Here is a 16,177-nt window from a genome sequence, read left to right on the forward strand (position 1 = left end):
AAGCTCTCTGAGATGTCAGTGTGCCCATCGGTTTCTCTAGAATAGCAAATAGTGAGTGTTCAACGTACAATGTCATTGAGCATCCCATTACAATGGTTGTAGCTTTCTCTATGGCGAACACCGAGGCAGCTAAACTTTGTTCACAAGGGAAATGGCCTCTCATCACTGGGTACAAATTTCCACTATAATATGCCAGGAGCTTGTACCCCAATGTGGTTCTCTGTGTGAGCACTGCCGTCATAACGCTGCCATTCGTGTGTGAGAACAGGTAAAATCCCTCTGCATAATTGGGGATTCCTAAAACTGGTGCTGTGCAAATTGCTCTTTTGAGTTCAGCAAATCCTTCCTCCATGGTCTCATACCATTCAATCTTTTCCTTCGTCACTTCTGCCTTCTTTAGGGCCTGAAGCAAAGGCTTGGTGTAAGAGCTATAGTCGAAGACTCATGCCCTGACATAATTGCACAGGCCTAAGAAACTCTGCATCTGCTTTACTGTGTGTAGCTTGGCTGTGTTTAGTATGGCTTCAGCCCTTTCTGGGGTAACTCTTTTCCCTTCATGAGAGATCATCTGACCTATTTAGAGTACTTCTCATTGACAATATTGTAACTTCTCTTTGTCAACCTTATATCCTTTTTCAGCCTATATAGTCAATAGCTGAACAGAATCGTGTCTGCATTGCTCCTCTGCCGTGCTGCAAATTAAGATGTCATCCACATACTGCAAGACAACACTTTCTAATGCAATATTGCTTAGGTCCATCTGCAGGACTCTGTTAAAGATGGAAGGAGACACACAGTACCCCTGGGGTAGCCTCGTGCTTTTCAGACGCATCTGTCTGAACGTGAATGACATCAGATCTTGTGAGTCACAGTGCAACGGGATTGAGAAAAATGCATTTTTCAAGTCAATCACCGTAAAATATTTTGCATCAACAGGTATATAACATAGGATTGTAGCCGGGTTAGGGACTAAAGGGAACTCAGCTTCAACAGTATTGTTTATCGGCCTCAGATCTTGAATTAGCCTCCAAGACCCTCCCTTTGATAGGGTAAACTACAGTATTGCATGATGACTCTGACATCACTAAGATGCCCTGCTCCATCATAGCTGAAATTGTCTTTAAAATTCCTTCATCTGCCTCCCTGGACATGGGGCATTGTCATGCTTTTGGAAGAAATGCTCCTGGCTTCAGTTTAATTTTCACTTCTCTGATTCCTTTCAATAAACCTACGTCATAGGGGCCTGTGGTCCACACTGAGACAGGCACCTGGGCCATGTCATCCTCAAAATATTCGGGACGGTTCTGTGCTAACATCATTCTCTGAGGTACCTCTCTTCTGATCATTTTCACCCAAAAGGTGAGGTTCACCTCCACTGTTGTTTCTCCTCCGTCTGTTTGTTCATCAAACAGATCATCATCAGTGACGTCAGTCAATCGGTACCCTTCTTCAATGGTGATTACTTTGCACCATTGTCGGCCTTCATCATCATAACCATCGATTAAAACCACTTTTCCTCGCATCGCGGCTGTGTGTATTATTAAGGGAAATACTCATCCCCTTTCCTCGTGCATAGGTATTCTTGGCCTGAACAAAAATTCGTCTGGGGTCCTCATAGTTTTTTCAGCAAGGCCTGGCAGCCCTGCCATTAACACGCGTATTCCATATGCGAATATTTCTGGTTCTAATGGTATAGCCCTCATAGCTGTATGCCCTGCGTATGCTCTAATCTTTCCGCATAGGTTTGACTAGTGCATTCCTGGAGTTGAATATACTATGCCCTCTTCTGTGAACAAGATTGTCATATTTAACTTCGTCATTAGATCTGGACCCAAAATGTTTACTGGGGTTTGTCGTGAATATAATAGAGGCACATTCATTTCACATTCTCCTATAGAGACTGGAAGTGCGTTTGTAAAGGGAACACGGATTGTAGCTCCTGTGAACTCCGAGTATTTATAGCATCACCGGACAAGGAAAACTTGCCTTCACGTATACATGAACGTGTTGCAGCCGTGTCAACGAGGAAGGAATATTCTTTATCCCCTATAACGACATCCACCCTTGGTTCCCGGTGAGGGTCTGGTGTCACTGATAGGATAGAACACATCAGGGTTCCCAGTGAGCTGTCCTAGTCCATATATAATTTTGTCCCACCTTGTGCGAATGGACTGCCCCCATCACCATTGTCACTCCTCATTCCAGGGTTCGCAGTCTGTCCTGTGCTTACTGTCTGTGACAGTTGCATCAGTGACTGTTGGGACTGTCCTTGTGGAAAACTCACCGAATTCTGAGGTTGCAAGCCTTGTTGCGCTCCTGACGTTTGTTGTTGCGCTGTGTGATTTTGTGCAACTCCCTGCTGTTAAAACGCAGGTGGATTCACCGTACCTGCTCCTATTGGATCTATGTGATCACTGAGACCAGACATAATTGCGACGGCCGAAAATGCTGACGTTTTTTTAATTAAACCCTCTTCGCACCACATAGATATGCGGGGGTGGATGGAGCTCTGTCATGTGCAGTATTAACTGTGGCCACACCAGGGTAACCCGCCCACGTCCACACATCATCTGCTCTATCACCAAGTATGGTAATTAAGAGACCTTTGATATCCCCCAATAGCTAATGTGTTCCCTCCCGTTATTTTTTGTAGCTCATGTATCCATTTTTTCTGGCTCCCGATGTCAACATTAGAAGCTTATTTTTGAAGTTTTCTCGGTCCATGTGTGGCCATGGAATATACTGTGGTCTTGCTCCACCTTTCTCAAGCAATGGAAATTGGGACGCATAGTCCTCTCGTTCCTCTCTCATTGTTCTTCTGTCTATTGCAGGAGTAATATTCCTGCATCGCCGCCTACCAGGCAATGTCCTTAGCTGGCCCACATAGGGTGTTGGAGACACCCCCCATTGACCATGAGATACTTCTTAATGTCAGTCTGACTGTGTGGCTGACTCTGATGCCCTTGGTGCAGACTCACTAGAATCTAGCCATTTTATTCCTTTCCCTCCTGGGAATCGTTTTCATGTCTCCTCGCTTCCTCCTTTTCCTCATGTCCCTCTCTTTCGGTGTCAGACATTGTCTGCGCCCAACTTGTGCAATGTCTTGCATCATCTTTATTCCTACTTATTTCTAACCTGTCTAGGGACAGTTCTCTATCTCTGTCTATTTCCACTCCTTCAGGAGATGTCCTCAGCATCGTAAAGCTGAGTGCTCTCTAGGCGCTTGTCTTCCTCTTCCCCTTGGGGTACTTGTTCTAGCCCCATTTCGTCATATATCCTATCGATCGTTTCTCTGATGCTTTTGGTGTCGAAGTCATCCTCAATACTTGCCTTAGACGTGCCTGGTACCAAATCGCACTCAGGAAAGAATTCTTCTATGTCATCCCAGTCTACCACTGGATCAGGTTTTTTAACCTCCCTTTCCAGATATTCAAGATCGCGTGCTCTCTGTCTTCGCTTTCGTTCTACATCGTCATTGAATTCTCAGCGCTTCCTCGCTTCTTCTCTGACCCTATCTTCTTCCTCTTTTCTTTGTGTCTCTACGTTCATTTGCCCTTTGGATCTCTTCATCTCTTTATTATTTTCTCTCGTACCCTTTGTTCTTCTTCTATTCTTTGCTGCTCTTGTCTGTTTTGATCACTGGCTACTCTCTGTTTACGATCATGTTGCCTTTCTTGTTCTTCGCGATATAACTGTTCTCGTCTCTGCCTATTTTTCTTCTTTATTCTTTCGTCTCTCAATCCTTTTTCCTTTTCCTTCTCCCTTCTCTGTACATCGTCTAACTTCTCCTTTTGTTCCGAGTCATCAATGCCTTTGCCATCGAGTTTCAATAAAATCTGCCCTCCAATCCATTCGTTCTTTGCAAATGTTATCTCATCAGTTCTATCCTCGCTTCCTTTCCATCTTTTGCCTTCTCTCTCTGCCTCGAGAGATGTGCTTGCCTGTGTCTGGTCTCTTCTCTCGTCATCGTGTCTCTCCTTGTCCCTCGAGACTTTGGAGGTAATATCTCTATCTTTATCTTGATTTTCGTCACTACTGTGCATAGGTGACTCATATGCTGGGTTGCTATACCCCGTGGCTGCATTAAGTTCTTTGAGCGGGTATAAACCTCGCTCCTTATCATTTTCAATTTTCGTTTCAGATGGGGTCGGGTGGTGCTGAGGGCGTCTCACCCCCCTCTGTGCATACCTTAAGTATCCAGTCTAATGGCGGTTCCTCTTCCTTGTCTTGTTGATACATTTTCCACAACTCTAGACTAGCTAGGTGTTAGTCTAACTTTTTGACTGTGTCGTCATGTGTTGCAAAACAGCTTTAGATAATGACCTGCAGGGTGGCCAATTCATAAACATTTTGTGGGCGGTTCCTTTAACCCATTCCGCACTGTACTTTTTCAGTTTAGGTGAATGTTTCAGCAACTGTTTGCACAGGTGTGCTAATGGAGTTATGTCTCCCATGCTTAAATCTGTTCCCTTTCTCTTTATATAACACTTGTTAATGCTTTACGTGATTTAAACAATTCTAACAATATGAGCGAGCACCAATCACTGCAAGCTCCAATCCCGTTTTATTTCCAGAAAATTTTGTATCTTCTATTTTACTCAATAAACATCAATTCATATACTACAATATCTCAGTTATTTAATCGCGTAAATCTTATATCAGTTCCTCTAAGAATTTTTTTTGACTTATGATGTCACAACAAACAACATATAAAACAGACGTTGACAGACTAGACGAACTCCAGCTGGCCACATATACCCCTAACTCTAATATTTTTTACCTCGACATGGAGTTTAAACCCATCCCTTTCACAAAAAGCATCTTTAACCGCTGTGGTGACCTATTTGTTCCCCTTTATTTGGGACTCTGGATGCAGGTTTCTTCTAGCCGCTTATATTAAAAGCATAGGAATTAGGAGAATCCTATCACTTCTCGGGTATCTTCCCCGGTATCCTCTCTTTGTCTACTTAATTATTCTTCTCGGGTGTCTTCCCCGGTATCTTCTCTCTGTCTACTAAAATTATTCTTGAGTCATTATTTCCTTCCCCATGTATATATACATGTATCTCTACTTCTGACTATATTTTGTTTTCCCGCCTCCCTCTGTTACCTTTTCCCTTACTTGTTCTAAGGTATATGCTTTTTGCCAAAGCATTAGTCTTTTTTGCTCACTGTTCGCATGTTTACTCTCTGGATGCTCGGGATAACCGCCTCTGTCACCGCCTTCTCCGTCTTTTCTCCTGTTCAGCTGCCCACAGGAGTGGGAAGGGGTTATATGGGGAAGCACAGGTCCCTTCAGACCATTCTGCAGATTTAATTTTTACTCTACCACTGTCTACGGGGAGCTTCAGGGTCTACTCAGCCGAATGGCAAAGGACTTGTGATATTACTGAGGACCTAGAGTTACTTTATGTTGACGTTCAATGGGTGTCTTGTCTAATCGATAATCGATAACCAAATGATCTCTACTACCAAGTGTGCTCCGAGACCCCCAACCGGCCCATAGAGACAGGGTTTGCTCAGAAGCACTTTAAGACAAGATAGCAGCACCCGTGAGATGGATGGGGGTGCAGATATATACTGCAACACCAATCAATAATAACAACTCAACGGTTTGGCAAAGGGAGTCCATTTAATGACAAGTACAAAAAACGGGGAGTCTCATGAATATCAGCGGATGCGTGATCTTCCTTCTCGCTTCACAACTCACAACTCCAATGAATAAAGATCATGACATTTATAATGAAAACTCGTCATCACTGACGTGTAACGCTCAAAAGTTGACATACAATTCTGTTGGTTCTGGAAAGGTAAGTTTAATATAGGTACTATTTCTGTATATGGTAACAGAGTGAGGGGATTTGGTAAATACTTTCAGGTGGGCATCTTAGCCCTTCCTTCAAAAATGACTACTGCAGACGTCACTAAAAGAACGACGTCCCATTGGTTCTACTAACTATAGGACCCTAGATAATTTGGTCCATTGTGATTGGGTTGGCACCAATACTTTTCCACTTTGCTTAACAGCACGCAGATTGGTCCGCCAGGTGCTGGGTGCCCCTTAGTTACCCGCCAATCCTCCAGTTATTGTTATAATCAACCATTACTTTAGTAGCCATGTGTCAAATATTTCACTGTGGTTGGCCTCGAGACTGCATCTTGTGTCTGGAAAAGTTCTGATATCGTCATCTGGCCTGGTGCCATGCGTAGGTGTGAGCTCTTGCTTCTTCTTGCTCTGCTGGTCACGTGATTCGGGCACCATGAATTTGCCTTTTTTTCCACATAATTTGTGTATTTGATTTTTGTTTTACCCACCACCTGTCTTCGTCTTCTTATCTTGACCTTTCAGAAGCAGGATATTCTGTTCTTAGTTTTAATTAAATGTAGCTACTGTTCGTCTCTTCCACTGATACGACCACGGCTTTCCTGGCACGATTTGCCTTTGCTGAGTTTCGTTTCAGCCGTCTCGTCTCGATTTTGCTAAATATGAAGCTTTTTCTTGTGTGGCCTTTAGTAACCTGGGTTGATTCTGCTTCTTGTGCAAAGTGGAATTACACTTACATAACGTACTTCCTTTGAGGTAGATTATGTATAGTGGCACTTGCCGCACTATCCTTCAACTAAGCATAGCAAGCCGCACCGTTTTCTTAGCTTTCTTGCGATTCCAAGCATATGTACATGTGTAAATTGGTCGACTATCTTCATCTTGCTTGCAGCTTAAGATATCTTACATTTTGACATTGTCCTTTCACTTTAGGCTCACGATATCCTTGTTCATGGCGTTTTCGTCTCTTTATGTCATTCTCTGGTTGTCATTTCTTCTATATGAGTCAGTCCAGTTTCTCGTGACGTCACCATTCGTCTTCCATTAAGACCTTTTTAGTTTCCTCAGGGACTGTACTCAGACGATCTTCATTTCGTTTCATTTGTTGATACGGTTTCCTTAATGGATACCTTACTTTCCATGGTTTTCTTGGTATTGGTACTTCAATAGGTGCTGTTCTTCTGATAGGTACTGGACAGAGCCCTACTGTGGCTCTCTGCTGGTATATTTGCTCATTATACATCACATATTTTGGTGTGAATGTTCCTGGTACTTCAAAATGGACGGTTGGAGTGCAGGCTTATTTGGGACCTCCTCTACAGGACCTTTTGGCTGCCAGTTGGGCCCAGTTTGAGACTTTAAAGCCCAAGGGATTGAGCGGTGCTTGTGGTCACAGCTGCGAGCAGAGGGCATGGAGGCACAGGGTCAAGGTGGTAAAGGTTTTGTTTGCTCTAAAAAGGACCTGGAGGCCTTCCTAGCCATGGCGAGGATGGCTGCTGACAAACATGGCACAAGCTGGATGGAGATGATGGCCTCTCACCTGGGGGCGGAGGTGGCCGGACGCAGCCAAAGGCCGAATCACCTTTGATATTCCCATCCACATCCAACGACAGTGTTTTGCTGGAATTCCAGGCCCTGGAAGAGGGTGAAGAGGAAGAGGAAGAACAAAGCGAAGATGAAGAGCCAGTGGTAAAGAGGAAAAGGGTCATGACGGAGAAATCCAGGGCCAGCAAACTGCAGACTGAAGCTGCCAGGAGACACAAACCGGCTGGCGCTAAAGGAAAGGAGAGGGCGCAGGAGGTTGTAGCCGCACCGGCACCTGTACCTGCCGAGGCTCTGAGGAACCGTGACGGCACTCCCAATGCTCCTGTAGCCAACTTGGCGGTAGCAGCATAGGCCCCCACAACCTTGGAGATGGTAAAAGGTATGTTCATGCAGTGTATGCAAGCATGGGGAAATGGGGGGAGTGCTCAAATGGTATGCGTTAATATTAATGCATTTAACCAGTTGGGTAGGAATGCTGAAGCAGTTCATCACCAAGGGGACAACCCAGGGGCGAGGGACATGGGCGCCGGGGTTGGGCAAGGCTTTGTCGTGCCCAGGGCAGGGCAAGTTATAGGTCTGGGGCAGGTGGCACAGGTGGGGGCACCACCAGCAGGCCCACAGCTCGCAGGGCCAACTTGGTGGGGAGAAGGGGCAGCAGTGGCATGGGTAGGCCCGGGGGTGGATGACGGCCAGGGATGGCCAAAGGGGTTGGCGCCAACAGTCAACCCAGTTCAGGCGGGCTAGCGAGCAATGTTACGCTGAATGGGAGGCCTATGTCCGGCTTTGCCCCGGCGAGAGTTGCAGTGAATATGGCATGGGCATACAAGTAGAGAGTATGGCGAACATGTTTTGGGAAATCCTGGATCTGGTGGGAATGGAACCCGAAGGGGAAGGGTTAAGGGAGTTAACTGAGAGAGAGAGGGAGAAGAAAGAAAGAAAAAGGCCAAAGGTGGAGGCTACTATTCACAACTAGCTGAGGGCCTTTAGGATGTATACTACCATCATGCTAGAGAAATTCCCACAGGATGGGGTGGCAATGATTGCGTATGAGCAATACATTCACAATCTGTATCTAAAACATGGAGCCGATGCGTGGCTTAACTACGATAGGGGCTTTAGACGTAAGATGCAGGTGTGGCCAGCTATGACCTGGGATGAAGTGGATGTAGGCGGGTACATAGAAAAGATGGTACCTGCCAAGGAATCGAGGGAGAAGGTACAAGGAGAGAAGCTGCAATACGGGAAGAACAGAGGGTCTTATCCACACAGGGGCAGGGTGTCCTTTCGTGGGAATTCCTCCTGGAACAACCGTGCCAGCTTCCAGGGGGAGCAGCCTGAATGCTGGTTATTTGCTGAGGGGAACTGTAGCTACGGCAAGGCGGGTAGATTCAAGCACGCAAAGGGCAAAAGCTCAGGGGGCCGCAGCTCCTCATTTGGGGAAGGTAAGCAGCGAAGCAGTGCCAAACCTAAGGAGAAAACATAGCGTGATTAAAAGCCAGTTATCCACACCAGTACGACTGCGGGCCATGATTCCTTTTCTAAATGGGTATCATAACATTGGCGATGCAAAACTTCTCTGGGAAGGTTTTAGGTGGGGGTTTAGGATTCCTTTCACTGGGGCGAAGATGGCCAAAGAGGCCAACAATTTAAAGTCAGCATTGGTGATGCCGGAGGTATTGGCGCAAAAAAGTAGGTAAAGAAGTCAAACTGGGTAGGGTTGCGGGCCCTTTCGCCTTCCCTCCGTTGGAGAATTTTGTGGTATCACCTTTGGGAAAAAGGAGGAAGGGCAGTACAGGTTGATACAGCACCTTTCCTTCCCGGAAGGTGATTCCATGAAAGATGGCATAGCTGAGGAGCAGTGTAGGGTTCACTATGCATCATTTGAGGAGGCGGTGGAGTTGGTGAAAGCAACAGGGAGAGGTGCTCTGTTGGCAAAGGCTGACATACAGTCTGCATTCCGGTTGTTGCCAATCCACAAGGAGAGCTATCATTTACTGGGCTTCAAGGTGCAAGATGATTACTTCTTTGACAAATGTTTGCCAATGGGTTGTGCTATTTCGTGTGCATACTTTGAAAAATTCAGCAGCTTTCTGGAGTTTGCATTAAAGGAAAGGACCTCAGTGGGGGGGGATATTGCATTACCTTGATGATTTCTTGTTTATCAGTAAGGAGGGAACAGGTGAGTGTCAGGTGCTCATGAGATCATTTCAAAGTCTGATGGAGGAAAAGGGGGTACCACTGGCCGGGGGAAAGACGGTGGGCCCAGTTACAACACTGACTTTTCTGGGGATTGAGATCGATTCAGTCGCAGGGGAGTGCAGACTGCCCAGAGACAAAGTACTGAAATTGAAAGAAACGATCAGGGTGCTGAGGGATAAGGGTAAGGCCACCCTGAGGGAACTTCAATCACTACCGGGCAACCTTAATTTTGCGGGTAAAGTAATCCCGGCTGGGAAGGTGTTTGCAAGGAGCATTGAGCTTAAAACAGTGGGGCTACAGCACGCAGGACAACATGTCCACCTGGGGGCGGAGGTTAAGGAGGATCTCAAAATGTGGGATTCATTTCTGGATGACTTTAATGGAGTGTTATTATGGAGAGAGGAGCTGGACAGCGTCAAGGGGCTTAAGCTCTTCACTTATTCCTCAGGTTCACATGGTTTCGCTGCCATATTGGGGAGGGAGTGGTGCAGTCAGGCCTACTACAATAGGCAACAACTCCAGCAGCGTGATATCCCTCGTAATCTCTTTGCGCTGCCATACTGAAGGGATTACGAGGGATATCACGCTGCTGGAGTTGTTCCCTATTGTAGTGGCTTTTAAAATGTGGGCTCGACAATTGAAGGACAAGAAGGTTGTGATCTGGTCAAACAACTTGGCAGTGGTTCAGATTATCAATCAAGGGACGTCCAGTAATCACAGGGTGCTTAAGCTGCTTAGAGAGCTCACAAGGAGGCTGCTGAGGCTGAACACAGAGGTCAGGGCACGGCATATTCCTGGGGTACAAAACGTGGCTGCTGACTCTTTCTCTCGTTTGCAGTGGGCGAAGTTTTGGGGGAGCTGTCCGGAAGCAAGCATGATGATGACCTCTTTCAAAGCACAGTGGTGGGGCATAATTGGGGGGATCCGAGTTCCCTGATCTATACCGCTCAAGCACCTGGCAAAGCGAGGAGATACAAAGGGTGCTGGGAGCGGTTCTTGGCCTTTCAGAACGAGGCGCTGACAGAGACACATAGGGATTTGCCGGTACGGGCCTTTGTGGGATGGTGTTGGCGGTCTGGGAGGACCAGATCCTGGATGGCATATCACTTGGTGGCAATAGCGCACTACTACAAGTTGGGGGGCAAGCCAGATCCCACGAAAGGGCACTATGTAGCGATGGCAATGAAAGGTTGGGCCAAGCAGGCCGAGAGGAAGCCAGATGAAAGGTGGCCCATTGAAATGGTGAAACTCCACAGTATGATCGAATGCCTGGGAGGCGTTTGCCGGAATGGGTTCGAGAGAGTTCTGTTTACGGCGGCTTTCACATTAGCTTTCTTTGGGGCTTTCAGAGTGAGTGAGTTGGTACCGGAGAATAAGGACAGTAGGGGTTCTGGGTTCCTGAGGAGGTATGAGGTGCACTTAGAAGGAGGGAGGATGCGCTTCTTAATTAGGAAATCCAAGACAGATCAGAAGGGGAAAGGTAGGATGATTCCACTCGGCAGCACGCAGGGCAGCCGTGCCCAGTAGGGTGCGTTGCGGCTTATCTCCAGCAGAGACGGCCTACAGGCGAGGGGTCTCCTTTTTTCATGCCCAACGATGGGTCGGCCTTGAGCCGTTTCCAATTCAAGAGGGTCATGGACATGGTACTGGTGAAAATGGGGGTTACAGAGGGAGTGTTCGGGACTCATTCCTTTAGGATAGGGGCAGCCACCTCGGCAGCAGGGATGGGCCTGAGTGCGGCAGCTATCCAGCACATAAGGGGATGGAAATCGGGGTGTTTCATGAGGTACATCAGGCCTGAAAAAATGTAGTGCTAACAAACTTCCCTCTCATCTCCTCCCTGGTGGCTGCAGCACGAAGACGGAGGTGGTCCATCTGGGTGGTGGGGCATTCCTTTGTGTCGAGGGCTGGGGTGAGCTGGACGGCTGAGCAGGAGGAGTTGACCGCTGGCGAGTACCCTATATGGTGGCATGGGGTGCCAGGGAATAGATGGGCACAGCTGCAAGGGCACATGCGCAATTGCTGGGTAAGCAGCAAAAACCTAATGTGTTGATCATACATCTTGGGGGCAACGACTTAACAAGTTTGGAGATAGGGAGACTGATGAGGGAGATGATGATTTCCTTACAGGAGTTGGCAGCGCAGCTGGGAGAGACAGAGATTATATGGTCTGAAATCATTCCGAGGCAAGAATGGAGGGGTGCCGAGACTCACGCAGCAGTGGAAAAATCAAGGAGGAAACTGAATTGTGCAATGGCAAAATTCTGCAAGGGCAGAGGCTTTCATCAGGCACGGCTTGATTAACCTGAAGTCCCCGGAATACTATTGGAAGGATGGAGTGCATTTGTCTGCATCAGGGATGGATCTGTTTTTTTGCAATGTTTGCACTAAACTCTTAGAACTGTGAAGGAGGAAAGGGAGGAGCCGCGGTGGGCGGTAACCCACTTTCGCCGTGGCAGTGTCTTGGTGACCAACGACAAGAGACAGACTCCGAATGAGCCATTGCAAAGCCAGAAGGGTCTTCGCTCTTTCGGACCAGCGCCCCTTGGAAGCATAAGCTGCGGGGGCGTCTAGGGGTAGCAATGAGGGCTCAGTTTCCCCAAACAAACGTCGCTCTCTCAGCCCAGGAACACCTGCAGGGGCAGGCGGAGAGCAGACGCAAATGGTTGGGAGAGTTGTGCCTATTATGGACTGTGCTGGAAAAGGGGGAAGCAGGTTTTGGACACGGAGCAGTCGCCGCACCTTTAGAGATATTTTCACTATTGTTTGCTGTGTGTTATTATGTGTGAAAAATAAATCTGCTGCCTTTTTATGCCAAAAAGAAGACATGTCTCATTCTGCACCTTACTGATGGGGAAGGGAAGGGGCGAGAGAATGAGCAAAGGGGATGTATGTGGCATAATAATGGACAAATGCCCACGTTATGCTTCTGGCGCTTTCCCTTCTGTGGCTTCACCGAGAGGAATGAGCCCAGTGAAAAACGCCATGATCAGAGCAAGCCCCCTTACCCCCTTGCATCTGCAGTCGAGTAAAAAAGCTAGTGCCAGTCAGTGAGTGCTTAAAAGACTCCTAGGCGCTTTGAAAACTGGCTGACCCCGAGTTCCTCTAGCTAGAGATATACAACCGCTGTGATGAGGCTACATAATCCATACACTCCCAGAGTCCCAGCCATGCGAATAACCTGCTGAGGCTAACGTTTCCCTCACAATAAACCCTATGTCACTTGCGCCACGCTAACGTGTGTGCATGTGTGTGTGTGTGTGTGTGTGTGTAGTGTACACACACACCTCGGACCGCCATGCGAGAGAAGCCCCTAGATATGTCACCCAGAAATAACATTTCTGTTTATTTTAAAAGTGGGGCGGCTGTTCTATTTGAGATGACATTGCAGGGTAAACATCTGTTCTTTCTACAGTGTGCTTTTTTCCCCCACTGCAGGTGGCCCAAGATCACCTTGAGTTTCCCTTTTTCATCGAGTAAGTGCTAGTGCGTCCACAATTGCCATGGTGACAGTCGGTCTGGATTCCGGTTTGAACGGGGAGTCGAGGGGACCTTCCTTGGGTGGAGTGTATCAGGGATGATGCGAACTGTTTTTACTTCCCAAACAGAACAGCCCCCCTTCCCCTCATGACATGCAAGTATTATTATCAAGTTTACTTTCTCACCACTACAGGACTGTTTATAGCGTCCATGGTGAAAATGAAAAAATGCCATCCCGAAATAAATACGGGCCCCTCTGGTCATGGTTCTACAAGGAAAAAGAGCTGTATTCAGGAAGCCAGTCCAAATTAAATAAATAAATAGCTGGAATGCGGACGTGCACTTAATTATTAAAAAGTTGTTGGTCTAAAAACTTAGTGGCACAAATGAAGCAGTGACTTACTGTGGGCTCCGGGAGCGTGTAAGAGCGAGGCGCTGTCCCTCATGCAGGCCCAGGGACGGGTTCACACTAGGCCTCACCGGTAACCAGGTGGTCGTAGTGGCCTTGGCTGGATTCACTCCGTCGCACCTCTGCTGTGAAGAGCATGCTGTCCATGGCAAACCCTAACTATATCCGAGGCAAGCAAACGTGACCCAAAACCCCAGTGGGTACCGATGATGAAAGCAGCTAGTCACTGAAGCAACTTGTGGCACTGGAGGCGTGCAGCGGGGAGGCGAGCAGACTGAGAGTCTGTTATAAATCACTGGGAGGGAGGAACAGGCTGGGCTGAGGCAACCCAGGCCCCGCCCTGCCCTGCCGCTCACTCCCAGTGTTTTGCAACATTCTGCTGGCGCCATGGTGTCGCGGGCCACCGTCGGCCTGCTGCATTCATCAGAGAAAGGTAAAATTTGTTACCTTTCTCTGCATCCGCGGCGGGCTGGTGGAGCCGCAAAGGAACTGTACGTTTCTTACAGATCCTTTGCAACTTGAGGCCCTGGGGGCCGGTTCCTGAAGCACACGACTGGATCGTCCCGGGCATGAGCTTCAGGAACCGGCCCCCAGGGCCTTGTCATGATTTCGGCCTGGCCACGGGCCGATTGGCCACGGGGCCAATCCAACCCTGGAGGTATAACACTTTTGGACAGTCCTCCTCCTCTGCCACCCAGGGCACGCAGTCATATGTCAGCCTAGTCGCCTTACTGTGGCCTACTGTTGACAGTGTGTATCAGTCCTGTCTTCCCTCCACTTGTTTCCTGCTGACACACCCAGGCTCTGCACATCCCCAAGACGGATAGTGGCCATTCACCACGCAATGTGCCAACAGAGCTTTGCCTGCTGGGGACGATCTTCTGAGTGGGCAAGTACGTTTGTAACCCAGTAGGGTGCATGGCTTTCAGATGACCTTCAATGACTTACACTGTGACAGCAGGTGAGTCTGTCCATTTGGCTCCCTGCCATCCACCCGACCTGCTTTGCCAGCCATGGCCATTGAGACAGACATCTACGTACCACCTGCATTTGGACAGTGCAGAATAGAGGGTATGCCCCCGCAAGGAGTGCCACCTTGCAGGGTTTCTCTCCCCTCCAGGCCGTGTTGCGGTAGAGTAGTCCAGTAGTTCCCCAGTGGTCATGTGAGAGTACAGGGATGGTGGCATGGACTCAGGGCCTGGACTACACACAGTGGGTGTGTGCCCACATGGTTCATGCCCTTGCACAAAATAGCTGAGTTTGTCTGTCAACTCCAGTCCGGGGCGATGACAGTTCCATAGGGTGGAAGACAAGCCTTTACCACACGGGTGGTGTGGGCATGTGCAGCAGCTGCCCCCTTCTGACAATATTTATGCTTGGACCCAGGCTCCCTCTCCCACCCAAAATAATGGTAGCCCAGAGCATATCTTATGTAATTCAATTTAAAGTAACATTTTTAGATGAAATAATGGGGACAATTATTCAAATTCAAGGTGCGAGGGAGAAGAATTTGGTCCTGGCACATGGACCAAACGACGACTGAAAATAATCAAAGTTCCCAATATCAGGGAACTCCCGTCCCCTGCACACTATCACAGGCCTATCAAAAGCCAAGTACTTAGAAGTCAAGGATTATATATGTTTGTCAAATAACTTTGGTATAAATTGTATGTATGTGACCACTGCGACCCCCATAATTGCGACGGCCGAAAACGCTGACTTTAAAAAAAAATATATTTAACCCTCTTTACACCACATAGATATGCGGGGGAGACCCCTGCAATCCCCCGCCCCATATTACTATAATATCACATACCCCCCACACATATATATGTAGTGTAATGGGGGTATTAAAAAAAAAGTCAGATATTTCGGCCGTCGCAATTATGAGGGCGACATTTTGGCCCATTACCGTATAAATTCAAAGTAAAGCAGCATTTCCTCATGTATTCATTCAATATCAATTTATATATCACAGTGGACAATAGTATTTTAGTAAAACGTAACCTTTATTCTTATTGTGGCCCAACACGTTTTGAGAAATCTTCTCTTCATCAGGGGTCTTGATGCAATTTTTTAATCTACAAGTGATCAGAAACAAAATGATTCTTCTATGAGTATCGTTGTAAGCATTATCATACAATACACACCAAAGTAATCATAGATATAGCTAACTGTTGAAAAAATCCCAGTTACATGAGGTTAATATTTCTCACAATAAGAGTCTAAATGAAATTCTAACTCTCACTTCAAAAGAACACACATCGTTATACAGTCAGCCCCCTATATTTATGTAATTCTTCAAATTAATATGAATAAATATGTACCTTTAAGATGTCCATGATCCTGATGGACTCAATGTTCTACATAGTACAAAGTAAAATGTGTTTTTAGCGTACCATTCTGGCAACCTAAAGAAATTCTGTTAATATGATAAGGTGTAAGGACACTAAATTAATCGTGTATGCTCCCTAACTAATGAGTTATGAAAACCAATACATCTGTACTCACCTCACATCATGGAGGTGAGAATGTGAATTCCAAAATGAAAAGTTGAATCAATTGACGGTCTCTAGGGGACTCTGGGTAGACCAAGGGTCTATCTGTAAAATAAGACTTTCGCCATTGAGGTGTTCCGCTATGGGTCAAGTCAAAGTATTCACATACTTATTAAATAACACTCACCCCAACTGAGGTATATCTGGTATTCAGATAAAGAT

The 16,177-nt window shown here is 47.0% G+C and overlaps 1 long non-coding RNA gene across 1 annotated transcript in view; it reads right to left on the reverse strand.

The window, feature by feature from the left end:
- LOC138497425 (uncharacterized) overlaps positions 1–16,177 on the reverse strand; it is an 84,193-nt gene that overhangs the window by 30,296 nt on the left and 37,720 nt on the right. The window contains exon 2 of the long non-coding RNA XR_011278579.1: positions 15,465–15,538. This is a non-coding gene — a long non-coding RNA (uncharacterized lncRNA). The remainder of the gene's footprint in view (positions 1–15,464; positions 15,539–16,177) is intronic.

This window comes from Ambystoma mexicanum, chromosome 5q, assembly GCF_040938575.1.
Source record: "Ambystoma mexicanum isolate Mex_15411 chromosome 5q, UKY_AmexF1_1, whole genome shotgun sequence".
Taxonomy (NCBI): Eukaryota; Metazoa; Chordata; class Amphibia; order Caudata; family Ambystomatidae; genus Ambystoma; species Ambystoma mexicanum.